The sequence below is a fragment of the Gopherus flavomarginatus genome, unplaced genomic scaffold (assembly GCF_025201925.1).
Source record: "Gopherus flavomarginatus isolate rGopFla2 unplaced genomic scaffold, rGopFla2.mat.asm mat_scaffold_2772_arrow_ctg1, whole genome shotgun sequence".
NCBI classification, from domain to species: Eukaryota; Metazoa; Chordata; order Testudines; family Testudinidae; genus Gopherus; species Gopherus flavomarginatus.
Window position 1 is genome coordinate 1 of NW_026114966.1, and position 15,794 is coordinate 15,794.

The 15,794-nt window shown below is 54.6% G+C and overlaps 1 non-coding gene across 1 annotated transcript; it reads right to left on the reverse strand.

Moving 5' to 3' along the window:
- Positions 1-1,659: 1,659 nt before the first annotated feature.
- Positions 1,660-1,731, reverse strand: TRNAQ-CUG (transfer RNA glutamine (anticodon CUG)). Its single transcript has one exon. It is a non-coding gene; the product is annotated as a tRNA-Gln (tRNA).
- Positions 1,732-15,794: the final 14,063 nt, after the last annotated feature.

Consider the following 15,794-nt stretch of genomic DNA (forward strand, 5'->3'; position numbering starts at 1 on the left):
TAGTGTTACTTAGGGTTTACTTGAATATGTTAAACTTAAAATCAAAACCTAATAAACAAAGACTAAAAACGTAGGGAAACCGAACTTAGCCTAGTTCCCTTGAAACTTAAAGTTTCAGAACAAGTACAGCCTACTGCTAGTACATAGAGAAAGAGTGGAGGACGTAAGTCACAATGATAAAGCAAAATGCTCTAGCGAGGTGGCTTACCTCTTTTATAGGGCACAAGGTCCAGAAATCCTTCCTCCTATGCCCAAATTTCATTCCTCACCCACAAAACATTAGGGTACATTTACTTCATGGACTAGTAAGTTTGTGCTTGTTGATGACATGTACATATGCACATAAGTTACCTTGTAGTGTACCTGTTAAATCTGTGGGTACAACACTGAATAAAACTCTATGCCATTCTCCATTGTCGATTGTTCTAAGTAAGGTCTTGGACAGGCATGGGTACTTATCTATTTAAGTAACATGAGAAAGGTCGATTTTCCTCTCTGAGTAAAAGGTCACAATATAGATATGCTAACTTTGCCTTAGCTTAACATACAGGATAGGGCCTCTAGGTTCTCGTAAGTCATGTGTCTCAGTCTCCTAATCATTTTTATTGCCCTCTTCTGGACTCTCTCCAGTTTGTCCACATCCCTTCTCATGTGGGTCCCAACCCCAAAAGTACTCACATTTTACCCCATTGACCCCAAAATGCCAGCTTTTAATATGTAAATAGGGTGCTGCCATGGTCAAGTCATTCCCGAGCTCTCCAGCGGAGCCTGCTGGCACAGAACAAGGTGAAAATTAGCCAGGATGTCACTCAGTCAAATCCCTGTGCTCCCCGCAGGTGATATCGGAAGGCTCCAAGATGGATCATTTCCCTTTCTCTCATCAGCTTCAGGCCCCAGGGTTACAAATGCACCAGCCAGTTGGGATTCTCCTCTGGCCTCAGGGTGTGGGGCTGCTCTGAGGAGATGGACTTGCACACTTGGGATATTAGTGCAAAGATACAATTTCAATTTCTCTTAGAGAAATTGGAGGGCAATTTTATATTTGGTACAAATCTTATTTAGTGAAAGGAAAGCTGCAGTGACAGCCTGTTTACTGGGGTGCAAAAACACCTTCCTCCTGGTGAGAAACAAGAAGTTAGAATTAGAAATTTACATCGTTTGTTCCAGTGTTGGTTCAGGCTTTAGGATGGAGTTTGGGTGCTGGGTGCAGGCTCCGGCAGGGTTGTAGGAAGGGGTGAGAGGTGCAGGCTCTGGGGCTGGGAAGGAGAGTGTGGGAAGGGGTGCACCCTCTGGGAGGGAGCGTAGGGCTGAGGATGAGGGATTCGTGACGCAGGAGAGGGCTCAGGACTGGGGCAGAGTATCAGGGTTCAGAGGGAGCTCAGGGTTGGGGGGTGTTGAGAGGCTGAGGGCAGCCTGCACTAGGACTCTGGGGCAGCAGTTCTGCCCAGAATCCCTCTATTCCAGCAGCAGGAGCAGGCAGATGCTGCTTTTTGTCAGGCAGGGATGCACCAGAGCAGAGGGGAGGGGTGCCAGGCAGGGGCCAGGGGAAGAGACCCAACTCCAAATATTGTTGGAGCAGGGCCCCCAGCCCTGAATATTCCTGGAGCACGAGCACCACAAATGTATATAACCTGCCGCCTATGACCACAAGCCAACACAAGGTCCCACTGAGATTTGAACTCAGATTACAGGATTCAGAGTCCTGAGTGCTGCCCATTACACCATGGGAGCAGCTTGTGCTGCCTTCTCTGCACATCGGTGACCCTCATGGGGCTGCTTGTGTGTAACCCTTCTGCCCCTCTAGTTGGCAGCAACAAGGGCCGGGTTCAGTATCCAGGGGTTCCGTTTCAGTAACACAATGCATAACCGGCTCGAGCCCCCACCCAGTGACCTGGGACACTCACATACCACACCCCCCTGGGCGCCTCTAGGAGGCAATACTTCCCCTCTCGCAAGCACGGAGTCTGAGTGTAGCAAAATCTTTTTTAATAAAGGAAGGAATCAATGCGGCATCCCATTGGAGAAACACCACAAACAGGGTTATAACACAAACCATAAACAAAAAACCCACCTCCAAGTACGTTTGGCACTGTCCTTTTTCCGCTTAGGGTTTTAAGTCCAATCACCCCAAAGTCCAACAACCCAAAAGTCTCTGGTCAATGCCACCCCAGAGTTCGAGAGTCTATCTGTAGAGGTCCCTCCCCCCAGCCTGGGTAGAAAAGGGGGCACCTTACGTGGTCCAGGGCCAACTGCCCTGCCTCTCCGTGGGTTCTGCTTCCGCCTTCTCCACAAACTGCTCCGCTTTACCAGCTGCTCCACTCTGCTCCTCCAGCCGTCCTCAGGAACTGCTCCGCTCCACCAGCTGCTCTGCTCCATGAGCTGCTCTGCAAAACTGCTCGGCTCTGCTCACTCTGTGGGCCGCTCCACCCGTCCCACAGCTACTCCGCTCTGCCAGCCGCTCTGCTGCCACCAGCTGTCCCGTGATCCGCTCCAGCCGTCCCCGCAACTGCTCCGCTCCGCCAGCTGCTCTGTTCCACAGCATATCTTCAGGCTCCCCCACTAGTTAGCACAGTACTCAGTGCTCTCAGCTCAGTCATTTCAGCTCTTTTGTGATTTCAACTCTTAGTGATCTCAGCTCTTAGTGGGGGAGCCCCAGTGCTAATGCACCATTAGTCCAAAGTGATTTCAGCTCAGTAACCTGTATTTAGATTCTTGAGGGAATAAAATAAAATCAACTCTGACATTCCACAGTGGAGAGGAGGGGGTGCAATTGGTGCTTCTGGCTCCACAAGGAGACTACACCACCAGGCACAGATACCTGTCCCCAGCCTCTCTACTTCACTGGGTTTTGGAACCCATGTCCCTTGTCTAGCAAGTACCACCCAACTGAGGGTGAGTCATTTGTCACCAAGCAGTCCCACCGCTCAGCAGTCTGGGATACGGTGGGCGTGCCTATGCAAATACACTCTCTGACATTCTTCCCACCAGATGTCAGGGTAGAGCTTATCCTGACTCTGCTTACATCCTCCCCCCCAGCCAAGAATTTGTCGTCCCGACAAATCACATTCCCTACTATACCAACTTATTGGTCCCCTCCAAAAGGCATTAGATAGCCCACTTTAGCTTTCACAAACCTGTGTGCTAAATGTATAGGCTCCTCACTAATCACCCCAGGTGCATCGTAAGTTAACCGTTTCACTGGTCTTATTACCCTGTCTCGCCTATTAAGAATCTCTGTTGCTATGGTAGGAGGGACATCCTCTTGAGTGCCGGATGGGGAGGTTTCCTGTGAGTTCCCCTCAGATACTGGCATAGGCTCCTGCATTTCTAGTTCTAACAGTGGAGGGTCGCAGGTGCTCTGGACATCCTCCATCTGTATGTCACCATTGTCCAATAGCCTGTGTAAGTCATTACACGGGGGTCCCACCAGTGGCTCAGGGATGTCAGGAATGGGCCTAAATACTTCTGCCATAGGGTTTAGGGCGGAAGAGGATGTGCTCTCTTCTGATTCAGCGGATCGAGACTGAAATCTTGTCTTCATCCCAGGATACACCATGGTTGTGTCTTCCTCCTCAGACTCACTGTCAGATGTGCCGAGTAGGGGTAGGTTAGCTGCAGGAGGCCGGCTGTCCACATTGGAAGGCGGCTTTGGTACAGCACCTTCGTTCTGCCCAGTTGCCCTGTTGTGGCCCATCTCATAAGGGCTGCCTACCAATTCTCCCACAGGGAGCAAAAGGTTTCTATGCACGGTTTTGGTCTGCCCTGGACCCTCTTCAGGTTTGATCTTGTAGACCGGCAGGTCTCCTAGCTTTTCCATCACTAAGTAAGGTATTGCCTTCCATCTGTCAGCTATCTTGTGTTTGCCAGCAATACCCAAATTTCGCAGCAGGACTCTGTCCCCTGGCTGGAGCTCTTGCAGACGTACCCTAGCATCATATCGATGTTTGTTGCGGCCTGCATTCTTCTGAGCTGCAGATGTAGCTAAGTGATAAGCATCCCGCAGCTTTTCTCGTAGACGGGATAGATATTGCTGGTGAGTTTCATAGCTATCTCCATCCTCGGATACACCAAAGCACAGGTCTATGGGTAATCTTGGTTCTCGCCCAAACATTAAGAGATATGGGGTGACTCCCGTAGCGTCGTTCTTTGTGGCGTTGTAGGCGTGCACTAGAAATGCGACATGTTGGCTCCAGGTTGCCTTCTGCTCTGGCCGCAAAGTCCCTAACATATCTAACAGGGTTCGGTTGAACCTCTCTGGCTGAGGGTCACCCTGTGGGTGATAAGGCGTTGTCCTTGACTTTTTAATTCCTGCTATCCTCAGCACCTCCTTCAGAAGGTGACTCTCAAAGTCTCGTCCCTGATCCGAGTGTATCCGGGCTGGGAATCCATAAACTGAGAAATATTTTTCCCACAGTACTCGAGCGACGGTAGTGGCCTTCTGATCACGTGTGGGATATGCCTGTGCATATCGCGTGTAATGGTCGGTCACTACTAGGATGTTCCCAATATTCCTCTTGTCCACTTCTAAAGACAAGAAATCAATGCAAACCAGCTCCAGAGGTTTGTTGCTGGTGATGTTCTTCAGATATGCAGCCCTCGTGGGCAGAGTTTTCCTTTGCACACATCGCGCGCAGGTCTCACATTTCCGGCGAACATCTTCAGCCATCCGTGGCCAATAGAATCTACTGCGGATAAGTTCCAGGGTCCTCTCCATCCCTAAATGTCCAAAGTCATCATGCAGGGCCCTCATGGCCAGGGCTCTGTAATCTTTTGGCAGCACTAGTTGATTCCGTTGCTTTTGTAGAGGGTCTGTGGTCGTGCGGTGTAGCACTCCCTGAATCAGTTTTAGTTTGGTCCATTCTCTCAATAGTAGTTTGCCCTCTGGGGTAGGTGGGACAACCTCAGCTGGGCCTTGCCCCTCTCTTTTGGCAAGTAGTGTATCACGAATGTCAGCATCTTGTAGTTGGGCCTCTTGCCAGTCAGCCGTATTGAGCATGGGCAAGGGAGATTGGTCCAAAGCAATATAGTTCACTGAAGCAGAAGGCACGCCTTCAGGGGGTAGGCCCAAAGCTTCAGCAACACATCCATGAAGGCTCTCAGGGGCCTCCGGCTCTCGGCGACTCACACTGCAAATAGCTCTCACGCCATCCGTGGGTATCACAGCAACATCAGGTGCTTGCGGACGTCTGGACAAGGCATCTGCATCTACATTGCTCCTCCCTGATCGGTATTGAATGCTGAACTCATAGCTAGCCAAGGCGGCCACCCATCTCTGGCCTGTAGCATCCAATTTAGCACTTGTTAACACATAGGTCAGTGGGTTGTTGTCTGTCCACACCTGGAACTGAGCACCGTACAAGTAGTCTCGGAATTTCTCAGTGATGGCCCATTTCAAGGCCAAGAACTCCAGCTTGTGGATGGGGTAGCGAGTTTCACTGTCAGACAGTCCTCGGCTGGCAAAGGCTACCGGTTTGCGTTTGCCTTCCACTTCCTGATACAGTACTGCTCCCAGACCCTCCAAACTGGCATCAGTATGCAGGATAAACGGCTTGCTTGGGTCAGCAAGACTAGGACGGGAGCATGAGTTAAGCGAGTAATGATTTCCCGAAAAGCTCTCTCACATCTTTCATCCCACCGCGGCCCAAATGGTTCGAAGGGGCCATAGTGTCTCTGCAAAGGCGGCTTTGGAGGCCTCCGCTTTATTCTGGGTCTTAGATTTGTTCTTGTTGGACTGGTATCCCCTGGTAAGATCATTCAGAGGTTTTACAATCGTAGCATAGTTCTTCACAAATCTGCGGTAGTAGCCACTAAATCCAAGAAACGTCTTGAGTTCTCTGTAGTTAATGGGACGTGGCCAGGTAGTGAGTGCTTCTATTTTATCGGGGTCAGTACTCACACCCTCTTGGGACACGATGTGACCTACATACTTCACTGAAGTTTGGCAGAACTGGCATTTATCAATTGAAAGCTTCAAACCGTATGCCTCCAACCTGTCGAGCACTTTAAGAAGTCTTTCTTCATGTTCCTCCAGGGTTCTTCCAAACACAATCAGGTCATCCAAGTAAACTAACACCTGCAGTAAATTCATGTCTCCCACGACTTTTTTCCATAAGACGTTGAAATGTGGCAGGTGCTCCAGAAATCCCTTGGGGCATGCGTTCGAACTGATAAAATCCTAATGGGCAGATGAAGGCTGTCTTCTCCTTATCTTCTTCACCAGAGGGATCTGGTAGTATCCACTCCGAAGATCCAACACAGAGAACCACTGACTACCCAGCAAACAGTCCAAGGCATCTTGTACTCGAGGCATGGTGTACTGATCAACTGTAGTGCGCCTGTTTAGGGTGCGGTAGTCAATACACATCCGGATTTTTCCACTTTTCTTACGAACGACCACAATGGGTGAGGCATAGGGGCTTCGTGACTCTGTGATGATACCATTCGCGATCAGCTCTTGAAGATGATGGCGCACGTCTTCCATCTCAGAGAGGGCAATCCTCCTAGACCTCTCCCTGAAGGGTCGGGGATCTTGTAGCCTGATATGGTGTTCCACTCCCTTTGCACATCCCACGTCCCACTCATGTAGTGAGAACACCTTGGATCTCTCGCAAAGCTTCTTCCTCAGGCGATCCTTCCACTCCTCAGACAGCGGTGAGTCCCCGAAGTCAAACTTCGCAGGATCTATCATTGGAACTTCAGCTTCACACTGGGGTCTCACAACGCTTTCAGGCTCAAAAATGTCTGCAATCTTCTGCCCTGGTTTTACAAACACATCACGGCGTGTTTCATTAGCAACCAGTATCGTCACCTCCTCCTGGGCTTCAGCAGGTAGGGTTATGACTCCGCTGAGAACCAGCACTCCTTCTGGGAGCCCTCCCTTGGTTGGCTGCTCTACCACAGCTAATGTTCCCTTACTGCCTTTTAGGCAGGTACTCCTGACAATCACCTCCTTTTCTGACATGGCAGGCACCACTAAAGGGACCGGGCCCGCATACCTCAGTGCTCCGACTGGCAAATCAGGCATCACTTTTCTCGTGTCCTCAATTTTTCTGTAAGCCTCGGCACAGTGTGTGTGTATCACCAAGGTATTCAGATATTGGTCTCCTGCTTGCTGCCTGCAGTAATCGGCCAGTATCCTAAAGAGGCTGGAGTTGGTCCCTATTAGCACAGACACATCAGAGGCTCCTTTGGGGTCAGGGCATATTAAAGCAGCAGTGTCCACCTCCTGTCTTACCCCAGCAATCTCTTCTGGGAATTCCAGGTGTACTATGACATAGCCCTGATAAGGGTATTCATCCATGCTGAGGCCACACAGACCAATGCCAGTCAGTGGCTGTATGGGCAGGTGCCTAAGCATCTGTTGGTAGAATGACTGAAATATAATAGTCACTTGAGATCCAGTGTCAAGCACGGCTTTACACTCCGCCCCTTCAATCCTCACCATGACCTCTGCTCGAGGCCCTATCAGTCCTGCAGGGATCCCAGCTGGTTGGTCTCTTCTGGGGGAATCTTCAAATCCTCTAGGCCTAGGTGGTCTCCGTCCCCGGACCTTCTGGCAGCTACTGGATCTCTCCCAACTGATCCTCAGCTTTTCATACACTAAGGAGGGGTTCTCTTCCTTATGGCAGTTAGCAGCACTGTGCCCATCCTGACCACACCGGTAGCAAAAGAAGTGTCCTTTCTCCATTCGGCGAGGTGGGACGGTGACTCTAGATACTGACTTCTCTATCATCACAGTCTGAGGCTCCTTATTCCTGGAAGTCTTAGCTCGGTCAATGATGCTTTGCAGCTCAGCTATCCGTTCTGTCAGGACCTGCATTTGTTGGGCAAGTTCCTCTGTGGTGCTCACCATCAGTACACTGGCCATTGGCGGTGGTGTCGTACTGGCTGGTTCCAATGTTTGGGCTTCCCAACACTCGCTGGCTGCCTGCCTTTCTTCTTCTTCCCTGACCTCCTTTATCAGCTGGGCGTAACTTGGGGGATGTTCCCGCCGTTCTCTTAGTCGGAGATGAAGTAGGATTGGGTTCCGATACTGAGTCCCTCTTACAACTTGAGCCAGTCTGGTCTGATCCATCTGCTCAGCAGTCACTGCTCCCCTCATAACAGCTCTCTGAAGTAGTCTCTCCAGCCTCTGTATATAGGCTGAAATTTTCTCACCCCTTTGCTGTCGGGAATTAATAAATTTACAGTAACTGTCCTCAGGGCCCTCTACGCTCCCAAAGGCATTATCAAGGGCCTCTAGGCAGTCCTTCACACTGACCTCAGGGTCAGTGAGCTTCAGGGTGCGAACTACATCTAATGCTGGGCCACTAAGGCTCTCTATTAGACATCGTCGCTTTTCTACATCGGGTACGGCCCACTCCCGCAGCATTTCAGTAGTATGCTCCGACCAGAGTTCAAACTCCTCTTCCCCATCAAATAACCTTAACTTACGACAAGAGTTTGACGTAGCATAGGCCAACACAATCTTTTCCAATATATGCCCCAGCGCTTTTGCCCAATCATAGGCTGAGTCTGCCGCCCCTGAGCTAGAGGCTGCAGGACTGGGGCCCAACAAACCCGACATATTAGCCATTATACAAACAGTAGTTTCCTCAAAATATAAACATAATTATTTCCCAATACAGTGGAACACTCAACAAGTGCTTGCGAGGGGTACTGACCCAGGGATCCCGGACGAGCCCCCAAAAATGTAACCCTTCTGCCCCTCTAGTTGGCAGCAACAAGGGCCGGGTTCAGTATCCAGGGGTTCCGTTTCAGTAACACAATGCATAACCGGCTCGAGCCCCCACCCAGTGACCTGGGACACTCACATACCACACCCCCCTGGGCGCCTCTAGGAGGCAATACTTCCCCTCTCGCAAGCACGGAGTCTGAGTGTAGCAAAATCTTTTTTAATAAAGGAAGGAATCAATGCGGCATCCCATTGGAGAAACACCACAAACAGGGTTATAACACAAACCATAAACAAAAACCCACCTCCAAGTACGTTTGGCACTGTCCTTTTTCCGCTTAGGGTTTTAAGTCCAATCACCCCAAAGTCCAACAACCCAAAAGTCTCTGGTCAATGCCACCCCAGAGTTCGAGAGTCTATCTGTAGAGGTCCCTCCCCCCAGCCTGGGTAGAAAGGGGGCACCTTACGTGGTCCAGGGCCAACTGCCCTGCCTCTCCGTGGGTTCTGCTTCCGCCTTCTCCACAAACTGCTCCGCTTTACCAGCTGCTCCACTCTGCTCCTCCAGCCGTCCTCAGGAACTGCTCCGCTCCACCAGCTGCTCTGCTCCATGAGCTGCTCTGCAAAACTGCTCGGCTCTGCTCACTCTGTGGGCCGCTCCACCCGTCCCACAGCTACTCCGCTCTGCCAGCCGCTCTGCTGCCACCAGCTGTCCCGTGATCCGCTCCAGCCGTCCCCGCAACTGCTCCGCTCCGCCAGCTGCTCTGTTCCACAGCATATCTTCAGGCTCCCCCACTAGTTAGCACAGTACTCAGTGCTCTCAGCTCAGTCATTTCAGCTCTTTTGTGATTTCAACTCTTAGTGATCTCAGCTCTTAGTGGGGGAGCCCCAGTGCTAATGCACCATTAGTCCAAAGTGATTTCAGCTCAGTAACCTGTATTTAGATTCTTGAGGGAATAAAATAAAATCAACTCTGACATTCCACAGTGGAGAGGAGGAGGTGCAACTGGTGCTTCTGGCTCCACAAGGAGACTGCACCAGCAGGCACAGATACCTGTCCCCAGCCTCTCTACTTCACTGGGTTTTGGAACCCATGTCCCTTGTCTAGCAAGTACCACCCAACTGAGGGTGAGTCATTTGTCACCAAGCAGTCCCACCGCTCAGCAGTCTGGGATACGGTGGGCGTGCCTATGCAAATACACTCTCTGACATTCTTCCCACCAGATGTCAGGGTAGAGCTTATCCTGACTCTGCTTACATGTGTAAGGGGGCTGTAGTGTGTGTGTGTGTGTGGGGGTTGGTTGGCTAGTTCCCAGCACCAATAGAAGGGGGAAGGAACAATGGGAAATCAGGACCCTGAGACTGACAGTCCCCAGGGACAATGGGGAGAGGCCAAAGCTCCAAGTTAGCTGCACTGACAGGCCAGACAGTGTAATGAGGGAGTCACCACGCCAGGGGGTCCCATCCTCCATGTGAGCTGGAACTGCCTGGGTGAGAGTGGGGCAGAGCTAAGGAGAGAGCAGGAGCCCGAGAAGAGCCGGGGAGCAGAGATGTGCAGGTGTAGTGCCAGAAACTGCTGCATGTAGGAATTTGCAACCTGTAGCAGTTACTGATACCTGAGGTTGTTCTTATTTGCTGACTTGTCCTAATTGGCTAAAACTTGACAGTGGTTTCTCTAGAAAAGGCCAGCCCCTGGCCCCTTGGTCCAGACATCCTCCTTCATATCAGGCTAGGGTGACCAGATGTCAAAGATGAAATATTGGGATGTGGGGGGCGGAGCAAAAAAAAAAAGCCAGAGGACCCCCCTGCCGCCAAGCAGAGGTGGCATAACCCCATCTCCAAGCAATTCTTGGCTCCAACCTCTGCTACACCCCCAGCTCCCCCATCCTCTCACTCCTGGGCCCAGCCTGGGCTCCAAGCTCTGCAGCCGAGCCATGATCCGGGCCCCTCCTGCAGCTCCCAGGCAAGGGGTGAACCAGGCAGCTCCTGGCAGGAGCGTGTCCGCCCCACTTGTGTCTCCACCCACGGCTCACCTGGGCCCTGCCTGCTCCGTGCAGCCCCCACCCCAATGCGCTGTCCGCAGGCTGCAGGGCTGGAGCAGCTTCTGAGCTGCGCTCCTGGCCATGGCCATGGCCAGTGTGCACACCTGCGGGGGAGGGGCGCAGCCTTCCCTCTCCAGGTCTGCAAGGGGAATGTAAAGAGGCCGTTCCTGCGGGAGAAAGGCGCTGCCATCTCTGCCTGTCACTGCCTTCTCTCCCTAGCTCTGTGGGACCACTGGGAAGCGCCTGTTCCTGCGGGATTAGGGCACTGCCTTTTCTTCATAGCTCTGCTAGACTACAGGGGAGCAGCCCTTCCAGCGGGATAAGTGCGCTGCCTTCTCTCCTTAGCTCTGCGAGACCACTGGGGAGCTGCCGCTCCTGTGGGATTAGGGCGCTGCCTTCTCTCCCTAGCTCTGCGAGACCACTGGGAAGCGGCCCCTCCTGTGGGATTAGGGCGCTGACTTCTCTCCCTAGCTCTGCGAGATCACTGGGGAGCATCCCTTCCTGCGGGATTAGGGCACTGTCTTCTCTCCCTAGCTCTGCGAGACCACTGGGAAGCGGCCCCTCCTGTGGGATTAGGGCGCTGACTTCTCTCCCTAGCTCTGCGAGATCACTGGAGAGCATCCCTTCCTGCGGGATTAGGGCTCTGCCTTCTCTGCCTAGCTCTGCGAGACCACTGGAGAGCATCCCTTCCTGTGGGATTAGGGCGCTGCCTTCGCACCCTAGCTCTGCGAGACCACTGAGGAGCGGTCCTTCCTTCGGGATTAGGGCACTATCTCCTCTCCCTAGCTCTGCGAGACCTCTGGGGAGCACCCCTTCCTGTGGGATTAGGGCACTGCCTTCCCTCCCTAGCTCTGCGAGACCACTGGGGAGCGGTCCTTCCTGCGGGATTAGGACGCTGCCTTCCCACCCTAGCTCTGCGAGACCACTGGGGAGCGGCCCTTCCTGTGGGATTAGGGCGCTGTCTCCTCTCCCTAGCTCTGCTATTCTACTGGGGAGCAGCCTTTCCTTCGGTATTAGGGTGCTGACTTCTCTCTCTAGCTCTGCGAGACCACTCGGGAGCAGCCTTTGCAGTGATATTAGGGCGCTGCCTTCCCTCCCTATCTCTGCGAGACCACTGGGGAGCAGCCCTTCCTGCAGGATTAGGGTGCTTCCTTCTGTCCCTAGCTCTGCGAGACCACTGTGGAGCAGCCCTTCCTGCGGGATTAGGGCACTGCCTTCTCTCCTGAGCTCTGCGAGACCACTGGGGAGCAGCCCTTCCTGTGGGATAAGGGCGCTGTCTCCTCTCCCTAGCTCTGCGAGACTACTGGGGAGCGGCCCTTCCAGCGGGATTAGGGCGCTGCCTTCCCACCCAAGCTATGCGAGACCAGTGGGGAGTGGCCCTTCCTGCTGGATAAGGGCGCTGTCTCCTCTCCCTAGCTCTGCGAGACTACTGGGGAGCAGCCTTTCCTGCGGGATTAGGATGCTGCCTTATCTCCCTAGCTCTGTGAGACCACTGAGGAGTGGCCCTTCCTGCGGGATAAGAGCACTGCCATCTCTTTCTAGCTCTGCGACATCACTGGGGAGTAGCCCTTCCAGTGATATTAGGGCACTGACTTCCCTCCCTATCTCTGCGAGACCACTGGGGAGCGCCGCTCCTGCGGGATTAGGGCGCTGCCTTCTCACCCTAGCTCTGCGAGACCACTGGGGAGCAGACTTTCCTGCAGGATTAGGGCACTGCCTTCCCTACCTAGCTCTGCGAGACGACTGGGGAGCAGCCCTTCCCGGGGGATTAGGGCGATTTCTTCTCTCCCTAGCTCTGCGAGACCACTGGGGAGCAGCCGTTCCTGCGGGATTAGGGCGCTGCCTTCTCTCCCTAGCTCTACGAGACCACTGGGGAGCTTCCGTTCCTGCGGGATTAGGGCGCTGCTTTCTCTCCCTAGCTCTATGAGACCACAGGGGAGCAGCCCTTCCTGTGGGATAAGGGTGCTGCCTTCTCTCCCTAGCTCTGCGAAACCACTATGGAGCAGCCTTTCCTGCAGGATTAGGGTGCTGCTTTCTCTCCCTAGCTCTGCGAGACCACTGGGGAGCAGCCCTTCCTGTGGGATTAGGGCGCTGCCTTCCCTCCCTTGCTCTGCAAGACCACTGGGGAGTGGCCCTTCCTGCGGGATTAGGACGCTGCCTTCTCTCCCTAGCTCTGTGAGACCACTGGGGATCGGCCGTTCCTGCGGGATTAGGGCGCTGACTTCTCTCCCTAGCTTTGCGAGACCAGTGGGGAGCGGCCGATCCTGCGGGATAAGGGCGCTGTCTTCTCTCCATAGCTCTGTGAGACCACTGGGGAGCGGCCTTTCCTGCGGGAGAAGGGCGCTGTCTCTTCTCCCTAGCTCTGCGAGACCACTGGGGAGCAGACTTTCCTGCGGGATTAGGGTGCTGCCTTCTCTAGCTAGCTCTGCGAGACCACTGGGGAGCAGCCCTTCCTGCGGGATAAGGGCGCTGCCTTCTCTCCCTAGCTCGGCGAGACTACTGGGGAGCAACCCATCCTGCGAGATTAGGTCGCTGCCTTCTCTCCCTAGCTCTGCAAGACCACTGGGGAGCAGCCCTTCCTGTCAGATTAGGGCGCTGCCTCCTCTCCCTAGCTCTGCGAGACCACTGGGGAGCGGCTGTTCCTGCGGGATTAGGGCGCCGCCTTCTCTCCCTAGCTCAGCGAGACCACTGCGGAGCGGCCCTTCCTGCGGGATTACGGCGCTGCCTTCTCTCCCTAGCTCTGCGAGACACCTGGGGAGCAGCCCTTTCTGCGGGATTAGGGCACTGCCTTATTTCCCTAGCTCTGCGAGACCACTTGGGAGCGGTCCTTCCTGCGGGATTAGGGCGCTGCCTTCTCTCCCTAGCTGTGCAAAACCACTGGGGAGCAGCCGTTCCTGCGGGATTAGGGCGCTGTCTTCTCTCCCTAGCTATGCGAGACCACTGAGGAGCGGACGTGCCTGCGGGATTAGTGCGTTGCCTTCTCTCCCTAGCTCTGCGAGACCACTGGGGGGCAGCCCTTCCTGCGGGATTAGGGCGCTGCCTTATTTCCCTAGCTCTGCGAGACCACGGGAGAGCAGCCCTTTCTGCGGGATTAGGGCGCTGCCTTCTCTCCCTAGCTCGGCGAGACTACTGGGGAGCAGCCCATCCTGTCGGATTAGGGCGCTGCCTCCTCTCCCTAGCTCTGTGAGACCACTGGGGAACGGCCGTCCCTGCGGGATTAGGGCGCTGCCTTCTCTCCCTAGCTCTGCGAGACAACTGGGGAGCGGCCCTTCCTCCGGGATTAGGGCGCCACCTTCTCTCCCTAGCTCTGTGAGACTCCTGGGGAGCGGCCCTTCCTGTAGGATTAGGGTGCTGCCTTCGCTCCCTAGCTCTGCGAGACCACTGGGGAGCAGCCCTTCCTAAGGGATTACGGCGCTGCCTTCTCTCCCTAGCACAACGAGAGCATTGGGGAACGGCCCTTCCTGCGGGATTACGGCGCTGCCTTCTCTCCCTAGCTCTGCGAGACACCTGGGGAGCAGCCCTTCCTGCGGGATTAGGGCACTGCTTTATCTTCCTAGCTCTGCGAGACCACTTGGGAGCGGTCCTTCCTGCAGGATTAGAGCGCTGCCTTCTCTCCCTAGCTCTGCGAGACCACTGGGAAGCAGCACTTCCTGCGGGATTATGGCGCTGCCTTCTCTCCCTAGCTCTGCGAATCCACTCGAGAGCAGCCGTTCCTGCGGGATTAGGGCGCTGCCATCTCTCCATAGCTCTGCAAGACCACTGGAGAGCCGTCGTTCCTTCGGGATTAGGGCGCTGCCTTCTCTCCCTAGCTCTGCGAGACCACTGTGGAGCGGCCCTTCCTTCGGGGGCGGGGCGCTGGCTTCCCTCCCCAACTTTGGAAGAAGAGCAGGGAGTGGCGGTTCGAGCGTCGTAGGGGTGCTAGCTTCACTCCCTATGTTTGGATGGGGACTGGGGAGTGGCGGTTCGAGTCGGGGGTGGGACGCTGGAAGGGCCCCAGAGGTCTCGCAGAGCTAGGGAGAGAAGGCAGCACCCTAATCCCGCAGGAAGGGCCGCTCCCCAGTTGTCTCGCAAAGCTAGGGAGAGGAGGCAGCGCCCTAATAACGCAGGAAGAGCCGCTCCCCAGTAATGTCGCAGAGCTAGGGAGAGAAGGCAGTGCCCTAATCCCAAAGGAAGGGTCGCTCTCCACTGGTCTCGCAGAGCTAGAGAGAGTAGGCAGCGCTGTAATCCCGCAGGAAGGGCTGCTCCCCAGTGCTCTCACAGAGCTAGGGAGAGAAGACAGCGCCCTAATTCCGCAGGAACGGCTCCTCCTCAGTGGTCTCGCAGAGCTAGGGAGAGAAGGAAGAAACCTAATCCCGCAGGAAGGGCCGATCCCCAGTGGTCTAGTAGAGCTAGCGAGAGAAGGCAGCGCCATTATCCCGCAGGAAGGGATGCTCCCCATTGGTCTCGCAGAACTAGGGAGAGAAGGCAGCACCCTAATCCCGTAGGAAGGGCCACTCCTCAGTGGTCTCGCAGAGCTAGGGAGAGAAGGCAGTGCCCTAATCCCGCAGGAATGGCTGCTCCCCAGTGGTCTCGCAGAGCTAGGGAGAGAAGTCAGCAACCTAATCCCGCAGGAAGGGCCGATCCACAGTGGTCTAGTAGAGCAAGCGAGAGAAAGCAGCGTCCTAATCCCGCAGGAAGGGCCGCTACCCATTGGTCTCGCAGAGCTTGGGAGAGAAATCAGCGTCCTAATCCCACAGGAAGGGCTGCTCCCAAGGCCCCTGGCAGAGCTGGGGAGGGAAGCCAGCGCCCCGCTGTCGCAGGAAGGGCTGCTCCCCAGTGGTCTTAAAGAGCTAGGGAGAGAAGGCAGCGTCCTAATCGCGCAGGAAGGGCCGCTCCCCAGTATTCTCACAGAGCAAGGAAGAGAAGGCAGCGCCCTAATCCCACAGGAAGGGCTGCTCCCCAGTGGTCTCACAGAGCTAGGGAGAGAAGGCAGCGCCCTAATTCCGCAGGAACGGCTGCTCCTCCGTGGTCTCGCAGAGCTAAGGAGAGAAGGCAGAGCCCTAATCCTGCAGGAAGGGCTGCTCCCCAGTGGTCTCGCAGAG